Source organism: Hibiscus syriacus, unplaced genomic scaffold (assembly GCF_006381635.1).
Source record: "Hibiscus syriacus cultivar Baekdansim isolate YM2019G1 unplaced genomic scaffold, ASM638163v2 tig00111792_pilon, whole genome shotgun sequence".
Taxonomy (NCBI): Eukaryota; Viridiplantae; Streptophyta; class Magnoliopsida; order Malvales; family Malvaceae; genus Hibiscus; species Hibiscus syriacus.
In genome coordinates this window covers 109607-116558 of record NW_024063179.1, presented here as the reverse complement: position 1 = coordinate 116558, position 6952 = coordinate 109607, and positions in this window count along the sequence as shown.

Genomic DNA, 6952 nt, shown 5'->3' with positions numbered 1-6952 from the left:
CTAGATATAATTGGGCTCTATTCTTAAGTACTAAAGATGAAGCATTAGAAAAATTCATCACGTTTTCAAAAGTAATCCAAAACGAAAAAGGTTACTCTATAACTAGTGTTAAGAGTGATCATGGAACTGAATTTGAAAATCTTGGATTTACTGAATTTTGTAATTCTAATAGTATTAGCCATAATTTTTCAGCACCTAGAACCCCTCAACAAAATGGAGTTGTTGAGAGGAAAAATCAAACTTTAGAAGAAATGGCTAGAACCATGCTTTGTGAAAACAATTTGCCAAAATATTTTTGGGCGGAAGCCATAAATACCGCTTGTTATGTTATTAATCGAGTAATGATTATGCATTTTTTGAAGAAAACTCCATAAGAACTTTTTAAAAATAAAAAGCCAAACATTAGTTATTTTCATCCTTTTGGATGTAAATGTTTTGTTTTAAACAACGGTAAAGACAATCTTGGCAAATTTGATGCTAAAAGTGATGAAGGAATTTTTCTGGGTTATTCCTTAAATTCTAAAGCTTGTCAAGTATTTAATAAAAGAACTTTAGTTGTAGAAGAGTCTATACATGTTGTTTTCGATGATAATCTCCTTCCGAGGAAGGATTCTTGTGTGGATGATGATGTAGGCATTATAAACATAAATGACGTTAGACATGACGTTGGAGAACCATCATCAAATGAAGAAATGAAATATGAGGAAACTCAAGATCTTCTCAAGAATCCAACCATTGAAGAAAGGGAAATCTCTTACCCAGGGAATACAACTATGTCAAGGATGGTGAAATAATAGGTGATCCATCAAAAGGGGTAACAACTCGATCTTCTCTTAGAAATATTTGTAATTATGTGGCATTTATCTCATGCATAGAGCCTAACAATATTAAAGAAGCATTAAATGATGAACATTGGATTATGGCTATGCAAGAAGAGTTAAATCAATTTGAGAGAAGTAGAGTATGGACATTAGTTGAAAGGCATAGTAATAAGTCTACTGTAGGTACTAGATGGGTATTTAGGAATAAGCTTGATGAAAGTGGTCATATAGTGAGAAACAAGGCTAGACTTGTTACTCAAGGGTATACTCAAGAAGAAGGCATATACAATGATGAAACATATGCTCCCGTAGTTAAAATGGAAGCATTTAGAATGTTATTAGCATTTGCATGTTTTCATGAATTTAAATTATATCAAATGGATGTTAAAAGTGCATTTTTAAATGGTTTTATAAAATAAGAAGTGTATGTGGAACAACCTCCTGGTTTTGAAGATTCAAAATTTCCAAATCATGTTCTTAAATTGACAAAAGCGCTTTATGGTTTAAAACAAGCTCCTAGAGCTTGGTATGAAAGATTGTCAAATTTTTTAATTAAAAAGGTTTTTTCAAAAGGGAAGGTTGACACTACATTGTTTTTAAAGAGTAAAGGTAAAGATTCATTAGTAGTTCAAATTTATATTGATGATATAATATTTAGTTCTACTAATGATGTTCTTTGCCAAGAATTTTCTAAGCTAATGCAAAGTGAATTCGAGATGAGCATGATGGGGGAGCTCTCATTTTTCTTGGGATTCCAAATCAAGCAAAGAAAAGATTATATCTTTATCAATCAAGCTAAGTACGTCAAGGATATGCTCAAGAAGTATGGACTGGAAAATGGGAAACCTCATGACACTCCAATGAGCTCATCTACAAAGTTTGACAAAGATGAAGTAGGTAAATGTGTGGATATTAAATTATATAGGTCAATGATTGACTCTTTGCTTTATCTAACCGTAAGTAGACCGAACATTATGTTTAGTGTTTGCTTATGTGCTAGATTTCAATCATGTCCTAAGGAATCACATTTACTAGCTGTTAAGAGAATCTTTAGATACCTTAAAGACACTTGGTATCCTAGAGACTCTAGCTTTAGCTTGCATGCCTTCTTTGATGCGGATTATGGAGGATGCAAATTAGATAGGAAAAGCACCTCCGGTACTTGCCAATTCCTTGGAAACGTGCTGATTTCTTGGTTTTCAAAGAAACAAAATTGTGTTGCATTATCTACCTCTGAAACGGAATACATTTCAGCCGGTAGTTGTTGTGCACAAGTTTTATGGATGAAACAACAATTTCTTTTTGATTATGGAATTGAAGTAGGTACCATTCCTATCAAGTGTGACAATACTAGTGCTATTTGTCTCACTAAGAATCCCATCCAACACTCTAGAACTAAGCATATTGAAATTAGACACCACTTCATTAGAGTCCATGTCGTTAAAGAAGATGTAGTTCTAGAATTTGTTGATACTTTGCACCAATTAGCGGATATCTTTACAAAACCTTTAGATAAAGAAAGATTTTGGACACTTAGGAGAGAATTAGGTTTAACCAACCTACCTTGACTTAGTGTTTAAAATAAGTTTAGCACTTTTAATTAATTTTGGAAAATGCCTATAACACTTTTGATTGCATTCTTTGCTATTAGTTAGGGGGGTTTATGATTCTTTGTGAAAAATTGATTATATGTTCAAATAAATTTTAATGATAGATTTGATTGATTGAACATGATTAATTTTTAATATATGAGTTGCCAATACAACTAGAGCAAATTAATTTAGCATTTTGAGTGTTTAAAATATAGATTTTTGAATTTTAGTGCTGGAGGAATCGATACCCCCTTGAAGGGGAACTGATTCCCCCTTTGAATGGGAATCGATACCCCCTTGAGGGAATCGATACCCCCACGGGTTCTGGTTATTAAACCCCCAGAAGAACCCTTTCTCTCAAAATCCTCTCTTCTCTCTTACACGTCGTTCCTCCTCTCTTTCTCTCTAAATCTCCACTTTTGCCAAAATCATCAAATACAAATCGAAATTACTTCATTATTCATCTCCTAAAACTGTTGGAATCATCAAACTAGTGCAAAAATCATCACATTCTCACAAAATCCAAATTTCTCAAGGTAATATCTCTAAAACCCTTGTTTTATTAATTTTTGAACTCAGGACTAGTTTTGATTAGTTCTAGTTGAACATTATATCGGGTATTGATTGTTTAGTGTTTAGAAGCTAGATTTTACAACAAATTTCATAAAAAAAAAACAAACAATTTTTCAAAAATTTCTTAAATTTTCGAAATAAATAAAAAATTTATTGTTGTTTTAATTGATGTTTTTGATTCAATTATGTTGTTTTCATAAAAACCTATATGTATTATGATTTTCAAACATTATTTTCCAAACAGTTTTTCAAAACTTTGCCCTTTAGGATTCAGTTTAAAGAACCTTGAAATATTGATGACTCATTTGAGTTTTGGGTTTGATTATATTGCATACATGTGTTTAAATTTACAGGTTAAATATTCTATTCCGATTCTTAAACCATATCAAATCCTAAACGACCTAGGACATCATCTATTCGCTCAAAACCGACCTCTTATTCCTCCACCCAATCCAAATAACCCAAATATGACCATCTGAACTCTTGTTTCAACGTACCTGGTCGTAGACAAGATCTATACCATAGGTACCATACTTGTTTTGAGTCATACAAAATCCGGGAAGAGCGTATCCCTTCGATCCAAGCTATGAAAGATATAAACTTCCAATATCTTCCTACTCTTAAATCATAGAAGTTTGATAAACTCTTTAAACTCAAACCTTTGGTTTATCATCAATTAGTCCGCATTTTTCTATTCCAATGTGGTATGTGTCCAAAACGAGCGATGATCTGAAACTATAGGAGTTCGATCTTATCTTTTAGGACAATTCATTTTTATTGACTCCGGCATAATCACTACCCATTTTGGACTAGATAACTCAGGTTTAATGAAAAAGAGACTATGGATTCACCCTATAAGTCTAAGGATAGTGAGAGTACCCTAAGAACTCATCGTGATAGATTCCTTCATTATATGAACTCTTGGTGGTTTAGACCATTCGTAGGTAGGTACTCCTCCCTTAGGATCATAGATATATGGTGGATATACTGTATCCAACATAAAAAAAAGAGATTAATCTGCCACATATCATCTTTAGTGAGTTTCATAAACATTGGTCTTTTTAAGAATATAGAAACCTTGGTTTATGGTTGTCTCCTTAGTAATTTGTTTATCAAACTCGGTCTTAAGGTCTCTTCTGATATTCCCATCCCTCTCCAAAACCAAATAAATCTTACTTCCTTGAAGAAAGCAGGATGAAAAAAGGATAAGGAAACGGGTCAATGGGTTTATCGTCCCGAACTCAGAACTTTGAATTGTGAAACATTTTGATGTTCATGGATTGTTTTATTTTGGATGTTTGAATTTGTTGGATAATTGGATATTTGAACTTACATGCTTATATATTTGGTTTGGTTTTAACTTTCATTTTGAGCTTAATGTTTATTTTTGCATCATTTACATATTAGTTGCATTATGACCAATTTTTTCCATTTCACATTGTTTATGAATATTGAATTATGAAACTAATGGCTAACGTCTTCTCTTAATTGTGATCTTAGCAGCTTAGAGCTTTTAATTTCTAAATCAATTGGCTAATTTTTTTTCAAAACCTTGTTTAAAAACGTTATAGAGTCTTTTTGATTAAACAAAAAGGGGGAGAAGTGTAATAGTAAGGGGAGTAATTTCAAAACCGATTTCAAAATTTATTTTCAATTAGAAAATCTTAAAATTACTAAAATGTTTTGTTATATCAAGAAGGGGAGATTATTGAAAAATTTTGATGTTTCGATATAACAAATTAAGTTAAATGAATTTTAAGATTTTACAAAAGGTTTTCTAAAGTATATTCGATATAATTATTCGAATATCAAAATATTACTCCAAATCTTTCAAAATTCTTTTTAATCCTTACTAAAGTGTAAAAATATGTTAAACAAATTTACAAAGTATTTCGAGCCTTAAATCGAGTCAAGAATCATTTCTTAATTAAAATCAAACCAAAATGGGTAGATTGCCCAGAGGGAAATGATTTGCCCCCAAGGGGGTACCGATTCCCCCTGTTCAACGGTCGAAATATTTGAATTTTACACTAAGGGAATCGATTCCCTATGAGGGGGTACCGATTCCTCCCACGCTCCAAGCAGTTTTATTAATTATTTTCACACTTAAATGACTCTATTGACTCTAATAATGATCCCCAATGTTCAAAATCAATTGAATGAGTTTATAAACAAGTTTAGAAGCCATTGATCAACAATAATTATCAAGAATTGAGAGAGAATCAAAGAGAAAGCATCAAACTCATTGTTTGAGCACTTCAAGCCTATTTTTCATTCAATATTCATTGTGCTTTCAAGAACACCATTTATGCTCTATTGTATTTATCCTTGAGTGTTCTTTTTTTTCTAGAATTGTGCAAACAATCTACCTTGTGAGGTTTTCCTTGTAAGTTTGCAAATTTGTGTATTTCTCTTTGAAAAAGAATGTGCTCAAGAATTTGGGGTATAATTCTTGAGGGTGTTATAAGGTTACTCTTTGTCCTCAAAAGAAAGAACAAATTAGTGAATTTGTTGGAAAATCCTTAGTGTGGATAACTAAGGTAGTGGACTTAGACTTTGGTTGAGAAAGTCGAACCACTCTAAATCGCTGTTCAAATATTTTCAATTTTCTGCAAAAGCTTCCACCAAATTTTTTATTACCAATTCAACCCCTTCTTGGCCAATTCCATCGATCGATTAACTCAACAGGACGTTCATAAACATATTATGAATTCTGTGGGTTGCACACTTAGTGTTGATAATGTCGTTGATAAACATATTATGAATTTCGTGGGTTGCACACATAATGCCGATGCGATCGTTTATAAACACATTATGAATTCCGTGGGTTGCACACTTATTGCCGATACGGTCGTTCATAAACACATTATGAATTCTGTGGGTTACACACTTAGTGTCGATACGGTCGTTCATAAACATATTACTAATTTCGTGGGTTGCACACTTAGTGCTGATAGTATACATAGTACTGATATAAAAATGCAACATATGCATTTCACAACATGCATCTATAAATCTTAATGTACATTAAATGCACTCACCTGGTATACCTCGTTAATATGCTTTAAGGATGTCCAATTATTCGACAACTTTATCTTTGCCCTTTGTTGGTTTTGCGGAAGCTCGAATCGACAACCGAATAGGTTTGCAAAGTGGGGTCGGAATGATTTTTGTGTTTAGGGAGTGAGAAGATTGAAAGATAGAAATTTGCACAGCGATTTATAGTGGTTCGACTTCTTAACCAAGTCTACATCCACTACCTTAGCTCCTCACCAAGGGTTTTCCAACAAATTCACTAATTTGTTCTTTCTTTTTCAAGGAAAAAGAGATAACCTTTACAACTCCCTAGTTTTTCAATGGCTAAACTAGAACATTTCCCTAGATTTTACACGGACTTAGCTAGAACCTTTTCCCTTTACAAAAGAATAAAAGAAATAAACAAATAAACCTCTCAAAGGTAGGTGTTTACAAGAATTTAGCTCACAAGAACAAATATTTACAAGAGAAAGGAAAATAAGAATAAAAAGCTCTTCTCGTGTGTTTGATTGCTTGGATAGTTGTTCTCTATGTTCTTCAAGTGTCTTGAACATGTATTTATAAGTTAAATGAGTTTGAAGTTGTATATAGCCGTTGGGGATGTTTTGGAGCTATTTGGGGATGATTTTTCTGTAAAACAAGGTTGCCCATAATAGGGGGTATTGGCACCCCTTCACAAGGTATCAATACTCCTTCATTAAATTCAAATTAAACCAGCCGTTGCAGCTAGAGGGTATGAATACCCCTGGGGGTATCGGTACCCGGGGTATGGATACCCTGGGGGTATCGGTGCCTTTTTAATATTTTTGCTCAAATATGAATTTAATGGACTTTGAATTATTTTTAAAACCTTTTGAAAACTTTGAATAAATTCAATTCAAGTCCAAAAACATTTTCCCTTAAAATTTGTTATATCGAAACATATTTCTA